The sequence below is a fragment of the Anabrus simplex genome, chromosome 1 (assembly GCF_040414725.1).
Source record: "Anabrus simplex isolate iqAnaSimp1 chromosome 1, ASM4041472v1, whole genome shotgun sequence".
Taxonomy (NCBI): Eukaryota; Metazoa; Arthropoda; class Insecta; order Orthoptera; family Tettigoniidae; genus Anabrus; species Anabrus simplex.
This window is the reverse complement of record NC_090265.1, coordinates 1414570122-1414589650: the sequence shown is the minus strand read 5'-3', so window position 1 is coordinate 1414589650 and position 19529 is coordinate 1414570122. Positions and strand designations below refer to the sequence as shown.

Here is a 19529-nt window from a genome sequence, read left to right as displayed (position 1 = left end):
TCCAGGAAGAGGGTTAGTAAGAGTAAATTTCTCTATCTGGGTCAGTCTGGAAACTCACAAGCTGGGCCCGTTCTTCTAGGAATTGATAAATGTCCACCCTATTAGTAGGGTGGCCAGTTCCTTTCCACTCCTCCATTCCCTCACCCATCCAAATCTTGACCATGCCCAATGTTGCTTAACTTCGGAGATCTCACGGGATCCGGTGTTTCAACACGGCTACGGCCGTTGGCAAGGGAATTGAGCCAACGGCACGTCGTGTTCCCAAGCGGTCACCCATCCAAGTACTGACCACGCCCAATGTTGCTTAACTGCGGAGATCGGACGAGAACCGGTGTATTCAACATTGTATGGTCGTTGGCAATGGAATAATTTTAATAATCGAATTAATAAACGAATCAAATAATCGAATAAATTACATATATCATTCAATGATATCGCACAGGATAATCGGATGCATCACGAATAATATTTTCGGTTTAAATGTGTCGGGTAGATAATCGATTGAAATAAGCGAGTAGATGAGCTGTTACGGAAAATAGAAATACGGCTCTTTTTCCAGATGAATCTCCAAGTGTTGAAACTAAATGAGTGAATAAACTGCCTTGATCAATAATATCTCTAAATAAAATTCCTTATTCAAGTAAATGCCGTCTACTGGCCGCATAATGGAACTAACCCCAGTACTACCAACTGACAGTTTCTTTTAACTAGCAGCGGGTATTATACAGACTTTAATTTATGTCGTCCAGCTGCATACATAAATGGTTAGTATGCTGGCCTTAGAGCCAAGGGGTCCACGTGCTACCGGGTTCGATTTTGGGTCGGGTCGGAGATTTTAATTGTCATTAATTAATTGCTACGGGTTGGGGACTGGATGTTCGCGCCGTCTTCCGCATTATACTTCACCTTAGGTAGGTCCGTATCCTCACAGATATGCAGGTCACCTACACGGCGTCAACTCTAAAGACCTGCACCAGACTTCTCCTGAGGCCACACGTCATTGTTATAAATTTACGTGAAAGGGAAAAATGCATTATATTAGCTTTAAGAAAACAACAACAAATAATAATAATAATAATAATAATAATAATAATAATAATAATAATAATAATAATAATAATAATAATAATAATAATAATAATACACCTCGGTCTCTTTCATTCACCAACCATTATTTTTCCCCTGAGTGTTGGGGTGGCAGAATAACATCCACAGTATCTCCTACCTGTCGTAAAAGGCGACTAAAAAGGGAAGTGTGAGTCACCACGCACCTCATCCCTCCTGCGGTCATCGCAACACCTGCTGTCCGGAGTCGTGAATTTTGAGACTCATTAGAATGTTTACTTTCGCTAACAGTTTATAGTCGTGAGATTTGATACTATTTGTTACCAATTTTAGCCCGTGATTTTTGAGACGTAACCCTACAGTGGCAGTGTTCAGAACGGAGTATGTATTATCGGCACACTTTATCTCGGTGCATTTACAGCCTAGTGCTGAATCGGTCGACCTTGGCAATCTTCGAGATTCGTACTGGCAACGTTTGAAACACAAACTTGAATCGCTTAAGCATCGTTGTGCGACATCTGGCGTACACTTTACGTATTAGTACTGTTGTTTACACAGCAAAGCCAAACTATAGAATTCATGCTAGGAACAAGATTCACATCGAGAAATGTTTTATAATGTTATATAATGCTATATAATGTGTACGTGACACAGTTGTTGGCTTAAGATAATAACGGTTTAGAAACTTCATATTGATCGATCATATTCTCGATTCATTTCAGATTTCATTTTCATTCAGTTGGCAGCAGTACCGGGATCGGGACAGCCCCCTCCTTACTCCTCACCCCCCTACACAAATGCATCAAGATAAAGTGTGCCGATAATGCCTTCACCTCAGTGAATGCCTATATTTGGCTTTTATATGAATAATTGACCCTAGAGCAGGCACGTGGGAAACGAGAGTTACCTCACACATATTTTGTTCCTTATTCCGACGGTAGTTCACATATTCCAGGCTCGCGTGCCTTTCAGTAGCGGTCAATATCATTTTCGCCTATAAATAAAATATGATAATTATACTCTTCATTGCCGCCTTTAACCAGAATATTTTGAACATCGCTGGGTGACAGGTATCTCTTATGCGCCTATTCGTGCAACAACACTGGAATACCTGCACAGGCACCTTAAAGCCGTCAATGTAAAAGTTATTTGATTATTTTTTGTAAACACATGCTTGCATATTGTTGCTAGCAGCACCCGATTTCTAGTTCCTATCATTTCAGTATCTAAGAAGAAGAGAACCCTTGGTAATAAATAGTCGGCTAAATACATCATTCGGTAGCGAGGACAAAATTACTTTTGAGGATGACAAAAATGGCAGTGAATATGAAGATACAGTTATTGGTCGTGACTAAGAAGTGTGAAGAGAAGGAGGAGAATTTTTAGAAACGCCCTACTTGAAACGAGGCAGGATGAGTTACCAAGATTTACAAAGGGAAATAATGGAGAGAAACGGAGAAAGAAAACGTCAAAACTTAATACTCGAACCTGTATACACAATGCAAAAATATATTTACCAGGCGTGAAAGATAACACTTCTGTTTTCAAATTATGTACTGTAATTAGCCCTTACATATACAACATTCTGAACTTTTGCTCGAAAATCTCTGCAAATAACTATTAAATCCAGTTACATATGAAGCTGTTTCTTTGCGGAATGTCAAACACTTTGGATGACTCCTGTCCACCACGCGACTATTCCTGATACTGAAAAACACGCGCTTCCTCAAGAATTACGTTAGTAAATATCATTAAAATGAAGGCTAAAAGAAAATAATTGAAAACAATAATTAGATAACCCGCATCGTGGTCATTTGATCAGCTGCTGAATTTAGCCAATCAGATCGCTTCGCGGGCGACTTCAGATGGGCTTTCCGAGGTGGCGTTGCTGAATCTGTACGTGGCTGATGACCGGCTTGAAAGCACCATTAGAATAAACAAAATTTTGCTTGGGAGGGACTTGAACAAGGATCTCCCAAGGATCTCGGTCCATAGCAAGCACGCTACGGTAGAATTGGCTGAAACACACGATGTGTTAGTGTTTGATGCTGATTTCTCGGCATGGCTCTCAAGCCCGACAAAAACACGTGCAGATTTAGCAAACACCGCCTCGTAGAGCCCATTTGAATTCGCCCGCGAAGTGATCTGGCTGTTCGACTTCAGCAGCTGATAAAAAGACAATGGCGGGGGACATCTACAAATTAAATATCAGTGTGACCAAAGCTCCAACGCTCTTATACTAGGTTCACGTTGTTTCCGACCACCCTGTATAAGTGAAGGTAAATACTATGACTACATTGTCCTACGAAAGGGGCTTTTGCAGGTGTCTCAATGGCGCACTAGCTGTCAGTACCTTGGAAAGGAGTGGTAGGGCAAAGCCGGTTCTAAAACACCGTGTAAGCATTTTTGTGCTGAGTCAGCACCGGAGGTCAATGACCCCTAGTAGAGTGGCAAGGTACGTTTGCAGCTGAGGTCATTGACCCTAGTTGAGTAGTAGGGCAGTGTACGTTCGCGGATTTTGCGTACGAGAGCAAGCCTAACCTCACGGTCGCCATCTTGAAGGAGCCTAACCTCACAGGGCATAGTTTTACGGTCAGATACCCCTTTGCATACAAGAGCAAGCTTAACCTGACAATGGCCATCTAGGAGTGTCCTAACCTCACTTTTACGGACAGATGGCCTTCCCGACGCCAACAGTCACCATATTGGAAGGGCCTAATCTCAATTTTACGGCTAGATTACTTTCCCGACGCTATCTTGTGTGTCAAAGGCGCTCTAGCTGTCAGTACGTTGGAAATGCGTGACAATATAACTGATGAGTTCGCTCACACGCTGGGGTGAAGCGTTGTTTGTTTGATATTATTATTATTACTACTACTATTATTATTATTATTATTATTATTATTATTGTTATTCCTCTAATTTCACAGGGATTAACTCGTAAGAGAATACGTCATAGGTATACCAGTGCCAAGTGTTTTTTTTTGCTAGGGGCTTTACGTCGCACAGACACAGATAGGTCTTATGGCCACGATAGGATAGGAAAGGCCTAGGAGTTGGAAGGAAATGGCCGTGGCCTTAATTAAGGTACAGCCCCAGCATTTGCCTGGTGTGAAAATGGGAAACCACGGAAAACCATCTTCAGGGCTGCCGATAGTGGGATTCGAACCTACTATCTCCCGGATGCAAGCTCACAGCCGCGCGCCTCTACGCGCACGGCAACTCGCCCGGTAAAGTGAATTTAAATTATAGTTTATACAAATGACATGTGAAGACTACACGAAGTGATTTTATTTACTAAAAGTGACAGCGCGTTTTCTGACATACTGAATGTGAGTGGAATTCTTAAATGCCTCAGCTTCATTCATACCTTACACACTCCGAGATCCTCATTCTCCCTTGAAATGTCTGGAACCCTTTACAGAAATCTCTGTGTTACCAGATATAGGCCTAGCTTATCATAGCTCTTGTGGAGATAGGGTAGGCAAACGGGTGACTTGATTACCTGAGATGGTAATCAAGTCAAGATGAGTTTCTGCACAAACTAGCTCGTAATGGAGATATAGTCTAGGGACAGCGAGCCTACCTCTTACCGGAAGGACCTAGGTTTGATCGCTAGCCATTTCAAGGATTTCTACCAGGATTCGAAGGGTGATTCGAGTTCCACTCAGCCTACGTGAGAACAACTGAGGAGCTATTTGATGGAGAGTTAGCAGCCATCGTCTAGAAAACCAACAATAATATCCGAGAGCATTTGTTGCGGTGGCAACGTATCACCTTATAAGTTGCAGGCCTTCGGGCTGAGCAGCGGCCATTTGGCAGGCCAAGGCCCATCGTGGTTGTAGCGCCATGGGGCTTGGTTTATTCCGTAAGTTTGTGGGGAATGCATTTTTTGCTTTACGTGTTATGTAGGAAATTGAATTCAACCTAAACTGATGATTGAAGTTACTGCCAATTAGGCCCTATGTGCTACGAACGAGAAACTCCCCAAGCATGTTTATTCGTATACCGTGTGTAAAATGCCTTTAATAGGCTGTGCGTTACCTGTTGTGTAACGGTTAAATGCAGTTCCCAGTTCACGGCCCTGCCAAAAATTTAGACTAGATAGTGGCTTGTATGTGCTTGATAAAGTATGTATAACTCACCACCTTTAGAGGTTTACCTGTTAAGATGCTCACCATGTCCGAGATTTGGAGACATGGATTTACATTGCTCATACTATGCATTCGTAATGAATGTACTGTAATAGAGAGTTGATTGTTTTGTTTTTTATTACGTAAGTATTTGAAAAAGAACCGCCGGAGTAAGAAATAATTGGGCTGGAATCTATTGTAATGAGGAAAGATGATCAGAATCTTTTCTTCTTCTTCTTCTTCTTCTTCTTCTTCTTCTTCTTCTTCTTCTTCTTCTTCTTAATCTGTTTACCCTCCAGGGTCGGTTTTTCCCTCGGACTCAGCGAGGGATCCCACCTCTACCGCCTCAAGGGCAGTGTCCTGGAGCTTCAGACTTTGGGTCGTGGGATACAACTGGGGAGAATGACCAGAACCTCACCCGTGCGGCCTCACCTGTTATGGTGAACAGGGGCCTTGTGGAGGGATGGGAAGATTGGATGAGGCAGGCAAGGAAGAGGGAAGGAAGCGGCCGTGGCCTTAAGTTAGGTACCATCCCGGCATTTGCCAGGAGGAGAAGTGGGAAACCACGGAAAACCACTTCCAGGATGGCTGAGGTAGGAACAGAACCCACCTCTACTCAGTTGACCTCCCGAGGCTGAGTGGACCCCGTTCCAGCCCTCGTACCACATTTTTTTCAAATTTCGTGGTAGAGCTGGGAATCGAACCCGGACCTCCGGGGATGGCAGCTAATCACGCTAACCACTACACCACAGAGGCGGACCAGAATGTTTTTTTTTGCTTTTTTTTAATTTATAAAATGCTATTTGTACGGAGCGTCGACCTCGAAAAACCTTTTACCCCTACTTGCACCATATGTTCTGAACTTGCGTGTAATTGCTGAAGTGTAAAGTGTTCAATGTGAGGAAAGGAACGTTAAGGACGACACAAACACCCAGTCCCCAGGCCGGGGATATTAATAATTTTACAATCAAAATCCCCTGACCCAGCAGGGAATCGAACCTGGTGCCGCCGGGTGACAGGTAGACACGTTGCCCCTTACACCACGGGGCCAGACCTTAGAATGGTTTACACTACTGCAGGAAATACACCATGAATCTCCTTAGTGCTCAGATCCTATACGTCCCGCTCTGTCCTTCTTTATCTTATATCACAGAGCGGAGAGCTCACATGACGAGATATTAGTGATCCATTCACAACAAGCTGCAGCAAGAACACTCTTTATCCATCGCACACGAGTTCATTCAACAGGGTCTTACGGATCGACAGAACATGATGTAGCGAGATCCTTTATCGGAAATTATAAAAACCCGCAAAACGGAAAACAGAATATTCTTTTCCATCGCAATCGTCCATGTTACAGTTCTTCTGCAAAGAACGCGGTAGGATATTTCAGTAATCACTCTCACATCCAGCACTTACGGTACCGCGACATGTTCAGTACACAAAGAAAGGTCCGATAAGCCGAGAAACAAAAGTGTCATAACAATTTTGCTGTAAATAAAAACAGAATTTCACGTAATGATTTGATTGCAGTAACAGTAGAGTTAAACACTGAAGACGTATGCATTTAATGAAATGAACACGGTACTGCCTGCATTCTAGTCATTGTACTATGCTTGATAAAACAGGAAAAGTTACAGAACTGTAAAAGGAAATTATTTACCGAAATAAATTCACTTGAAAGAATCTGTGATATTCTTACATTTGAAAGGATATATTCTTGATTTAACGGATGCATCCCTTGATTTCTCTACCCTCAACACTTCTATGGGTGGTACTGTTGGATGTTGTCCGATACATTACAGCATGACCTCAAACGTTTCCTCGCCGCAGTATGGTTTTCATTAATATCAACCTGAAGGACAGTGGTAATGATTTTATCATATTAAGCTCTTTGTAGGTGACCTTACAAAGGAACGTTATGAAAGTGATCATTTAGTTTGCAATTCATACCAAGACCATTCGACATAGCATATTAAGGAGTAAATTTTGCTAAAATTTTAGGGGCGAAAATTCTCAGGTTTCCAAGATAATTAACTCAAGCGTGCAGGCATACATGTTTCGTGTACGAATTTCAATCGATGTTCACTGGGCATAGTTGCTATGTAAGTCAAATAAGGTGAAATTCATACAGTGCACACAGCAAAGAAACGATATAGAATTAGGACAGTGACATTGCATACCTCAACTATGTTACAGTCCAAACAAATTCAACAGACTTAATGAAAGGGTATCGTCGCTGCTCAAGCAATACCTCGTATCTCACAATGCTCCTGCTATCCATTATTTTCCTTAAGACTGTTCACGCCTCCCAGCCACACACGGACGAGCAGTCCATCAGAACTATGTTCGTAGTTTTCATTTTTCTATGCCCTTTTGTAAAGGAAAATGGACCTTACTGCACCGTACTGTAAAAATGAATATTTTCATGAAGTATTTACGCACTCCTACAATATAATTCATTTTGGGTTCATTTTCATCCTTAAGGAGGATAATGGATGTGAAGAGCATTGTGAGATACAAGTTATTGCTCACGCAGCGACGATATGGCTCTTCTTGTACGAATGCAGATTTTTATTTCAAAGAGGAATATACATATAGAGTGTATTTTTCTACTTAGTATAATGCCATCACACTGTATATAGAGAAGATAGTCTTAACAGCACATACACGACGGAAGAGGAGTTAACTTCCCGCTCTATGGGCTTAAGTAAGAAAGATGGTTTAACAAATCGTTTTGCACTTTTCATACAAACAAACAAAGGAATCTCAACGTATTCACTGATACTAACCGATTCAAGCTAATTTTTCAAAATCTAATTTCCATTACGTGGAACGTATAAATGAAAAATTCGCATATGCAATTCGTACCGTAACGAGAAATGACCAGTCTATAACTCTATTGCTAGCCCTCCATGTCACTCGGGCGAGAATGGAATGGAATGGAATGGAATGGAATGGAATGGAATGGAATGGAATGGAATGGCGAATGGCTTTTAGCGCCGGGAATGTCCGAGAACATGCTCGGCTAGCCAGGTGCAGGTTTTGGATTTGACACCCGCAGGCGACCTGAGCGTCGTGATGAGGATGAAATGATGATGAAGACAACACATACATCCATCCCTCGTGCCAGCGAAGTTAACCAATGATTGTTAAAATTCCCAACCCTGCCGGGAATCGAACCCGGGATCCCCGTGACCAAAGGCCAGCACGCTAATCATTTAGCCATGGAGCCGGACACTCGGGCGAAAAATCGTCCTCACCTCCCTTATGGCATAATAACTACTCTCAGGATAATTTTCTAAAATGTCTTTTACTAGGCCTACATATTTTCATAAACATTGTCCAGATCCATGGCTAAATGGTTAGCGTGCTGGCCTTTGGCCACAGGAGTCCCGGGTTCGCTTCCTGACAGGGTCGGGAATTTTAACATTAATTGGTTAATTTCGCTGGCACGGGGTCTGGGTGTCTGTGTCGTCTTCATCATCATTTCATCCTCTTCACGACGCGCAGGTCGCCTACCGGGATCAAATCAAAAGACCTGCACCTGGCGAGCCGAACCCGGCACTAAAAGCCATACGCCATTTAATTTTAATTTCCTAAACATTTTTCCTAGGATCGCGTGAAAAATTTCACATGGCAATATATTAAATTACGTCATCACAGATATATTATATGCATTGCGGATTTAACATAAACATTTTCTTCATTTAACACGTGAGGTTAAATGAAGTAATGAATAGTATGCTATCAAATGCCATTCCTTTCTAAAAATCCGCTGGGATGCTTTCAGAGTGTTTGAATGTTACGCGTGAACGATTACTAGACTATTTTACAAGTCAACTTTCATAGGCCCACTTTTCTGGAACATCTGGCTCATTGCCTCAATATTTCATTTTATCATAACGAACTGGAAGCTTCCTAAAATGTAAATGAGAAATTACAAAATAAATATTACTACGGGAGGAAATAAAATTAAAATAAGGAATACTTAAAAAAATTGCCTTGCCGGTAATATGTATGTATGTATGTATGTATGTATGTATGTATGTATGTATGTATGTATGTATGTATGTATGTATGTATGTATGTATGTATGTATGTATGTATGCTCAGTTATCGGTACGAAGGCTGGTAGGATCCTCAGCAGCATCACCATTAGCTGTCATACATGGCCTAGGCATCACTGGAAAGGCGTACTAGGGAAATGTGGAGTTAAGAAGTTCCCCGTTGGTTTTTTCACTGAGCCAGAAGTTGTTATTACATATCAGTCTGTCAATCGCACTGAAATGCATGCACCAACCGACCGTATAAGCAATATTTTACACCATTAATAGCAGGGATAAAATATATAAATGGATAATACAGACAAGATTACTTTTTGACTCGTTTTATGGAAATGAGATTGCAATTATTCTGGTTCACAGAATGAGGTTAATTTTCTGCAGTAACCACAATCAAACTAGACTTGGATATTTGCCGTGGTTTGTGACTGATTCGACACAACACTGGTCTCCGAAAGGACATTTGTCATTCTCACGATTTTTTTAGAGAGATGACGAAGGAATCTACGTATTTACATCACTAACACATTATGTCACTAACCAGTCTGAATACTTCTTTGAAAACTGCATTATTACGTAACTTATTGCTGATCCCTTATTTTTGATGTTATACGATTCTAAACTGTGCCTGTAGAGCGAAGTGGAGATTGGTAATGAATACTGGCGATCAATACGCTGTGTTAAGGAACGTGGGACTCTCCAGCCAATTTCGTCCGTGATAGGAACACAAGACCAGAGGGGCAGAGGGAAGACAAGCAATTAGAGATCATTAAACGGATCATGGAACGGAAGAATTGGAGAGGGCTTACGGGTACAGGATGTACATCACAAACAGCAAATCTGTTATAGCACACGAAAACTTAAGGAAAACACGACAATTAGTAAGGAGGACGAACTTAAATATCAGGTGTAAACTAGAAACACTTTGTAGATTCTTTCCTACATAGATTGCGTATATTTAAAATACCTGAAAACTATATTTATATACGTTCACTGAGATACACAGATAACCAACCATAATACGGACTTCGGCGTGATAATTCTATATTCACAGCCAGGAAATGGAATATTTAAGTCTTTCAAGGAGATGTACTTCTTGGTTTCACTCAGCCTACTACACAAATTATTACCAGGTTAATACGCGAGAGTAACTGTAGACGGACAGAGAACCAACCATTTTGTCATAACAAATGCCAAAGTTCGGATTACAGAAGCAAGCAAGCAAACAATACTGTTGATTTCCATGATCGTTGACAACATGATAATAGCCACGGTACCACTAGTTCTACAAAAGATATGAATTACACGGACGTGGCTTTTCTTTTTTTTAATCCGAAAAGCATTGGCTGGGATTCAAACAGAGCCACTTTGGTGAGAATCTAATGACTAAAATACTCGACTATCACTGTCTTCCAGTTGCGCAAGCCTTTGCTTTCTACTTCTCCAGGAGCATTTCTGACAGCAATTTTACATAGCAAGTTTAAAATAGAAATTCAATATCCAGTAACTATGTATCTGCTCCCTTTCATCGTGTATATTTCTTTGGAAGACCTGGAAGAACAAAACTAACATTCACTTTTCTTCCACCTGGTATTACTACATTTCCTATTAGGAAGTCGAAAATGTACACTTTCGGGGATGCACATGGCTGGATCTCAATGAGTGTATAAAATAAATCGCAAGGAGTAAAGAAAACTAATTCTTCTCTCTTATCTATATCAATAAAATCGTAACGACCGTGTGTCTGTACATTGACTGTTTTGACAAAATTTCCGTACAGTTATCCGTTACATGTGTAATAATGACCATCTGCATAATTTTTAGGTTTGGTGTCTGTCTGTCCTTCTATAATTTGAAAACTACTGGATATATTTCCACCAAACTTCATATTTAGAATCCACCTCCCCTTGGGTAGGTTTTAGGACAAATATTGTTTCTAAATCCCTGAACGGACTGGGGATTTATACGGAACCGAAACCGTGATTTTGCACTCCCTTAAAATACACACAACCAAACTTAATGGAAATCTACCTGCTTAATGGAATTTAATTTCTAAACCTTTTTTCTCATGTGCATTATTTTGATAACAGGATTAATAAGGGAGCTATCATTAGTGGACCGTTTTTCGGTACACGTCCCACCGGACTTAACGCAAGAGCGGGTGCGTGTAAAGCTTATTTCCTACAACTTGAAAACTATTGGATATATTTTAACCAAACTTCATATGTAGCATCCACCTGTCCAATGGTAGGTTTTTGGCGTCTGTCTGCTTGTTTGTCTATTTGTCTGTCTATCTATAACTTGAAAACTACCGGATATATTGCCACCAAACTTCGTATTTAGAATCCACTTGTCCTTGGGTAGGCTTTAGGGCAAATATTGTTTCTAAACACCTGAACTGACTGGGGGTTTATAGGAAACCGAAACAGTGATTTTGCACTGACACAAAATATACACAACCAAACTTTATGGAAATCTACTGGTCTTAACGGAAATTAATTTCTAAACATTTTTTCTCGCGTGCACTATTTCGATACCAGGATTAATAAGGGAGATATCATTGGAAGTCGCACCGGACATAACGCAAGAGCGGATACGTGTAAAGAGTATTTCCTACAACTTGAAAACTATTGGAGAATAGCAAATGTACCCGTGCTTCGCTACGGTATTCTACATTGTATTCGAATATCGAAGTAAATATACACGCAGTAAATAACATTGTTTTAAAATTACATGTCTCTTAGCGTTATCCGAGAAACAGCATGGGGAGGTTCCCAATACGGTGTTTCCAATGTAAAGTGTTTGTTACGGATTTGTGATATAACGGCAGGCTCACTTGCCTACTGTCATTCACAATCGAGTTGAGAATTTTACATTATAATTGCAGACCCCATTGTCTGTTTTGCGGTCACAATCGATTTGGGGAGTTTTCGGTACAATGGCAGTCCCCTTTCCTACTTCCATACAGATAACAGTTGAGGAGTTTTTATTGCAATGGCAGGCAACTACCCTACTATCAGTCAAAATTGAGTTGTGTAGTTATTATTATAATGTCAGGCCCTTTCCTACTGCCAGCCAGCTTACTGCCAGTCACACCAAGTTTGTGAGTTTCCATCAAAATAGCAGGCCACTATGCCTAATGCCAGTCACATTTTAGATGAGTGCATTTGTTTATAATGGCGGTCACCCTTGCCTACTGCCAAACACAATCGGGTAGGGGAGTTTTAAACATAACTGCATGCTCCCTTGCCTTCTGCAAGTCAAATCGAGAAGTGAACTATTGATTACAATGGTAGGCCTTCCTTACTAATGTCTGTTACACAGGAGTTGGAGAAGGACCCCGTTCCTACTGCCAGTCAATGTCGGTGTGGGGAGTACTGATTACAACAGCAGACACACCCTTTCTCAATAGCTACAAATCGACATCTGTAAATATGTATAGATCGACATACGAAGGTATATGCGTGTTTACAATATTGCAGACTTTCATTTACAGATTAACTGCTGCTAAACGTACGTCATATCGACAAAGAATTGTACCATAAGACGCCGGATTTAGTGGCCTAAATGGCTGGTCCTATGATATCTCATCTATTCGTGGGTCGGAATGAGTTAGAAACGTTGAACAGGGTAACGTTTTTGTAAGATTATCTCACATTGAATTACTTTTCGGATAATTATGTGACAGCTACATAGCATTTGGCTCACATATGGCTAATGGGTGGGCTAAATTTCGTGAAGAGTTTGATGATTCTATATTTACTATAAGTGATTGAAAGTATGAATTATGCATGTGGAAAGTCCAAATTTAACATCGATTAATAGAGAAACGTAAAAGGGATACAGATACGACAAAAAGACATAAGACCAAGGTTGTAGATCATTCCAAATTGAACGGAGATAGTGCAACCCGTTATGGGATAGGACTTCCCGAAGGTCTGCACCATGATTAAGATTGCCATCATATTTCAATATTCTTCGGGATAAAAAGGGAACAATTTAAAGATCTTGGAAGTTTTCCGTCCGTTACAGACTAAAACGTATAATTTTGTCAAATTTCAATTTCCTTTTTCGTCTGGCAGATTATGCCGCAATCTGGATTTTGGGCGAGGAGGAAAAAAATTAGGATTTTCAGGAAACTAAACCAAAAAAATATGCAGATGGTCATTATTTCCGGTCATTATTACCCCTTAAACGTGTAGCTGCGCCAAAATAGTCAATGTACAGGCACACAGTCGTTACGATATTATTTATATAGCTAGATAAGGAATCTGCTCCACGTACAACAACTTTTGGGCTATGCCCGCTGGACTTAACCTGCAAAACTGACCATTCATGATATCTCCCTTATTAATCCTCCTGACGAAAGAATGCGCATGAAAATAAAGTTTTAGATATTGAATTCCATCATGTTTGGTCGATTTCCAGTCAGGTTGGTCTTGTTCTGTATATATTGTGGAAGAGTAAAATCACCATTTGTGTTCCGTATAAACCGCCAGTCCATTCCGGGAACATGAAATGTTATTGACCTTTAAAACCTACCTTTGTACAGGTCGATGCTAAATATAAAGTTTGGTTGGAATACCTTCAGTAGTTTTCACCCGCTCTTGAGTTAAGTCCGATGGGACTTGTACCGAAAAACGGTCCGATAATGATATCTCCCTTATTAATCCTCGTATCGAAATGATGTACATGAGAAAAAAGGTTTAGAAATTAATTTATATTAAGGGAGGTAGATTTCCATTAAGTTTGGTTGTGTATATTTTGTGGAAGTGCGAAATCGCAGTTTCGGTTTCGTATAAACCCCCAGTCAGTTCAGGAATTTAGAAACAATATTTGCCCTAAAATCTGCCCAAGGACAGGTGGATTCTAAATATGAAGTTTGGTGGAAATATATCCAGTTGATTCTAGCACTCGCGTACATACGCAGTAATTAAGGAAGAAAATAACACAGTTAAGAAAGTTGAAATTAATAGAAAATGGATTATAACTGTGGACAGCCGGATAACGACATATACGTAAATGCCAAGTGAATGTACTGGAGGATCAAATGCCCCTCATGAAATTATGCTGGTGTGAGTTATGGATATAAGAAAGCGGTAACAGAAGAGAAATTTAGGCGCAGTTATTCTTAGGTAAACAGATAAGAAGGTGACTAATGGCGTTATTACTTAATCTATTCGAGGAAGGTTATGACCTCAAACGATATTCTGCCAACATCCCGCAGATAGGCCGATTGACGCCTCTCTTGCCTTCTACCGAAGGAAAAACCACGAATTTAAAAGCATGATGAGGAAAATGGCAATACGTTACTTCCCTCCTGGCATGCAGTCAGAGGCGTTGCCATGGTAGCCTGTAGGTTCGTTGTCGGTCTGTCAGTCACTCAATGCAGAGCATGATACCCGCAGAAAATTTCTCCGTCATTAGAAGAGTAAGGTAAATTATGTACGTGAAAAAAGTTGTTTATAATGAAGAGACGTTTCACGTATGGACCATGGAGTTTACAGAAAATCAATAGTATAAGAGAAAATGGAGGAAAACCGGAACGGTTTTCCTATGAACCCCCAGTCTATTCAAAGATTTTAAAATAACATGCATATAGAAATCTTCCTCGGGATGAGTATACTCTAAATATGAAGTTTGGTTGAGATCTATCAAGCCGTTTCGACGTGATGGTGGAACAGACAAACAGACACGAAAAGTAAAAGAAACCGATTCGGTCTTGAGTTGACCTAAAACGGTTAAATATAAGAAAAATTGGCAAAACAAAAGAAATTACTGACACGGACCCCCCACAACTTTATTTATATAGATATTTTAATCAAACTTTATATTTAGCATCCACCCCTCCAATGGTAGGTTTTTGGCGTCTGTCTGCTTGTTCGTCTGTTTGTCTGTCTTTCTATAACTTGAAGACTACCGGATATATTTCCACCAAACTTCGTATTTAGAATCCACCTCTCCTGGGTAGGTTTTAGGGCAAATATTGTTCCTAAACACCTGAACTTACTGGGGGTTTGTACAAAACCGAAACCGTGATTTTGTACTCACTCAAAATATACACAACCAAACTTAATAGAAATCTACCTGCCTTATTGGAAATTAATTTCTAAACCTTTTTTCTCGCGTGCACCTTTTCGATACCAGGATTAATAAGGAATATATCATTAACGGACCGTTTTTCGGTATAAGTCCCACCGGACTTGATGCAAGAGCGGGTGCGTGTAAAGCTTATTTCTTACAACTTGAAAACTACTGAAGATATTTGAACCAAACTTTATATTTATCATCCACCTGTCCAAGAGTAGGTTTTAAGGTCAATCCCATTTCAAATTCCCGGAAAGAACTGGAGTTTTATAGGGAACCGAAATGATGGTTTTACTCTCCCACAATATATACAGTACAAGACCAACCCGACTGGAAATCGACCAAACTTGATGTAAATCGACGTTAAATTCTTTTTCAAATGTGCATGTTTTCGACAGGAGGATTAATAAGGGAGATATCATGAAAAGTGGGTTTCTCAGGCTAAGTCCAGCGGACATAGCACAAAAGGTGTTGTACGTGGAAAAGATTCCTTATGTATCAATATAAATCAAATCGAAACGACCGTGTGTCTATGTATTGACAATTTTGGCGAAATTTTCTTACAGCTTTCCGTTTAAGGGGTAATAATGACCATCTGCACATTTTTAGCTATAGTTTCCTGACAGTCCTTAATATTATAACCCTCGCCCAAAGTCAAGATTGCCTCCCAATCTGCCACACGAGCTGGAAAATTGAAATTAAGCAATATTATACGTTTTAGCCGATAACCTACGGAAAACTTCCAAGATCTTTAAATTTTTCCTTTTAATGCCCAAGAATATCGAAGTATGGAGGCACTTAATGACGGTGCAGACTTTCGTTTCGAGGTATTTCGCGGCTAAACGGTAAGTCCTATCACAAAATCGATTGCACAATCTCCGTTCAATTTGATGTGATCTACAACTTTGGTCCTGTGACACTTTGTCGTCCCTTTCTCACCCTTATAGTATACATTTGGCTGTATATTTCGATTGTTCGTAAATTTTGTGCTACTTATATGTATGTTACATAGTTTGACACACTTATCGGAAAGATAGAGTGATCTAATTTGGCGCACACATTGACACGATAATTTGATATATGCGAACCAAATTTCATTATTCTAGCTTGAACGTAACTATATAAAAATAATGTAAAATATTCAAAATGTACCCAGATTTTACCCCATTCAAATATCGTAACCCAATCGAACCCTTAAACATGGGAGATACGAGAAAATGTTTTAAGACCAAATATGTAGACCGATAAAATGGACGTCTGAGGGTGCAAACCGTTTGTTGACATGATCTGCCGTTTAGGAGCAGTAAATCTCGAAATGAATTTTTGCACTTACAAACACGTCCATGCTTATTTAAGTATAATCGTAACGACCGTGTGTCTGTACATTTAATATTTTGGCGGAATTTCCGTACAGTTATCGGTTTCAGGTATAATAATGACCATCTGCATATTTCTTAGCTTTGGTGTCTGTTTGATTGTATGAGTTCTTATAACTTGAGAACTACTGAATACATCTCTACCAAACTTGATATATTTTAATTTTTTTGCAAGCTGCTTTACGTCGCAGCGACACAGATAGGTTTTATGGCGACTTTGGGATAGGAAAGGGCTAGGAGTGGGAAGGGAGCGTCCGTGCCTTTAATTAAGGTACACGCCCAGCATTTTCCAGGTGTAAAAATGGGAAACCACGGAAAACTATATTCAGGGCAGCCGACACTGGGGTTTGAACACAATATCTCCCGAATACTGGATACAAACTTGATATTTAGAATCCACCTGTCCTTCAGTAGGTTTCAGGGCCAACATTATTTCTGAATACTTAAATTTACTGGGGGTTTATCCGAAACTGAAACCATGATTTTGCCCTCCCTCAAAATATGCACATCCGAAATAAATGGAAATCTACAATCCTTAATGGAAATCCATTTTTTAAACTTTTTTTTCGTGTGCATTTTTTCGTCAGGAGGATTAATAAGTGAGATATCATGAAAGGTCGATTATTCAGGTTAAGTCCAGCGGACATTACATAAAAGGCGTTGTACGTGGAGTAGATTCCTTATCTATCTATATAAATAAAATCGTAACGACTGTGTGTGTCTGTACATTGACTATTTTGGTGAAATTTTCGTACAGGTACCCGTTTTAGGGTTAATAATGACCATATGAATATTTTGGTGTAGTTTCCTGAAAGTTCTAATTTTTACCCCCCTTACCCAAAATACGGGTTGCGGCATAATCTGCCAGACGAGCAAGAACATTGAAATTTGGCAAAATTGTACGTTTTAGCCTGTAACGGACGGAAAACTTCCAAGATCTTTAAATTTTTCACTTTTTATCCCCGAAGAATATCGAAATCTGGAGGCAGACCTTCGTTTCGAGGTATTTCGTGGGATAAACAGGAAGTTCTATCACATAACGGATGGCACAATCTCCGTTCAATTTGGAGTGATCTTCAACCTTGGTCTTATGACTTTTTGCCGTATCAGTATCCCTTATACGTTAGATTCTTTATTTCTTGATTTTAAGTAAACATGGATTTTTTACATGCATAATTCATAGTTTCAATCATATACAGGAAGGATAGAGTCATCAAACTCTACACAAAATTGGCCCACCCAGTACCCTTATGTGAGCCAAATGCTATGTCATATAATTTTCCGAAAATTAATGCAATGTAACATAATCTTACACAAATTTCACCCTATTCAAAGTTTCTAACTCAATCTGACACACGAATATATGAGAAGCAAGAATGTCATAGGACTAGCCATCTAGGCCGCTAAATACTGCGTATTATGGTACAATCCTTTGTCGATATGACGTACCGTTTAGCAGCAGTTAATCTGTAAATGAAGGCCTGCAATATTGTAAACATGTTTTCGTATGTCAATCTATATATATTCATTGATAATTCACTTCTCGATTTGACTTGCAGAAGGCAAGGGAGTATGCAATTTTGTTCAAAACTCCCGTACCCGATTGTGTTCGGCTGTAGGCCAGAGTGCCCGCCATTATAAACAAAATGTACCCATCTAAAATGTGACTAGCATTAGGCATAGTGGATCCTCTTTTAATGGAAACTCACCAACTCTGTGTGACTGGCAGTAAGCTGGCTGTCAGCCGGAAAATGGGCCTGTCATTATAATGGTAACTGCACAACTGAACTTTTACTGGCAAGAGGGAAGTTGCCTGCCATATAACAAAAACTCCTCGACTGTAATCTGTCTGAAAGTAGGAAAGGTGGCCTGCCATTGTAACGAAAACTCCCCCAATCGATTGCGACCGCGTAGTAGGCAATGGGGCCTCCAATTACAGTGTAAACTTCTCAACTCGATTGTGAATGCAGTAGGCAAGTGAGCCTGCCGTTATCATCACAACACCGCAACCCACACTTTACATTGGAAACAACTTATGGGGACCTCCCCGTGCTATTTCTCGGATAACGCTAAGAGACATGCAATTTTAAAGCAATCTTATTTACTGCACGTACTGTATTTACTTCGATATCCGTATACAATCTAGAACACCGTAGCGAAGCACGGGTACATTTGCTAGTCTACTCATAAAGTTAGGAATGGTGAAAACTTTTTTGAATACGTACCCGTGCTCGATTCACCTCGCAGGACATGAATTCAGTTCTCCCTAAGGGAGTAAAAATAATTTAGACACAAGTCGTTTTTTTCAGGACAGACACATTGCCCAGAGGTTCACTCAGCCTAGACCAAAAATGAGTACCTAGCAATCCAGTCTTTCATTAAAAGTCATCCCTTTATCCTCGGCTTACACATGTTCGCCGTCTCACCTTTCCCCTTCTGATGGCTCATATTTGTATCAATCAGTAAACAATTATCATAAGAATATATTTATTTGAAAGTAACACTTATTTATGACCTGCTAAGCATAAAATTGTGCTATCACTACAATGTGTAAACAATGACTTCAAGCCAAATTTTGAATGTTTACATAAGAAGCAGTAACCTTTTTCAGTGAATCGCATGACAAATTAATGAAAGCAAGAGGTCATGAACCTGTTGATGACAGAGCGAGTTGGCATCGCGATTTAGATCGCGTAGCTGCGAGCTTGCATTCGGAAGATATTGGGTTCGAACCCCAAGGACGATTCCCTTCCGTCCCAGCCTTGACCTGCCCTTCTTCGCCATAATACCTGTCTGAGTCTGTG

General features: G+C 40.1%; 1 non-coding gene across 1 annotated transcript; it reads right to left on the bottom strand.

Moving 5' to 3' along the window:
• Positions 1-240: 240 nt before the first annotated feature.
• LOC136858879 (5S ribosomal RNA) lies at positions 241-359 on the bottom strand. The gene has a single exon (XR_011017747.1). It is a non-coding gene; the product is annotated as a 5S ribosomal RNA (ribosomal RNA).
• Between the last annotated feature and the right edge of the window lie 19170 nt (positions 360-19529).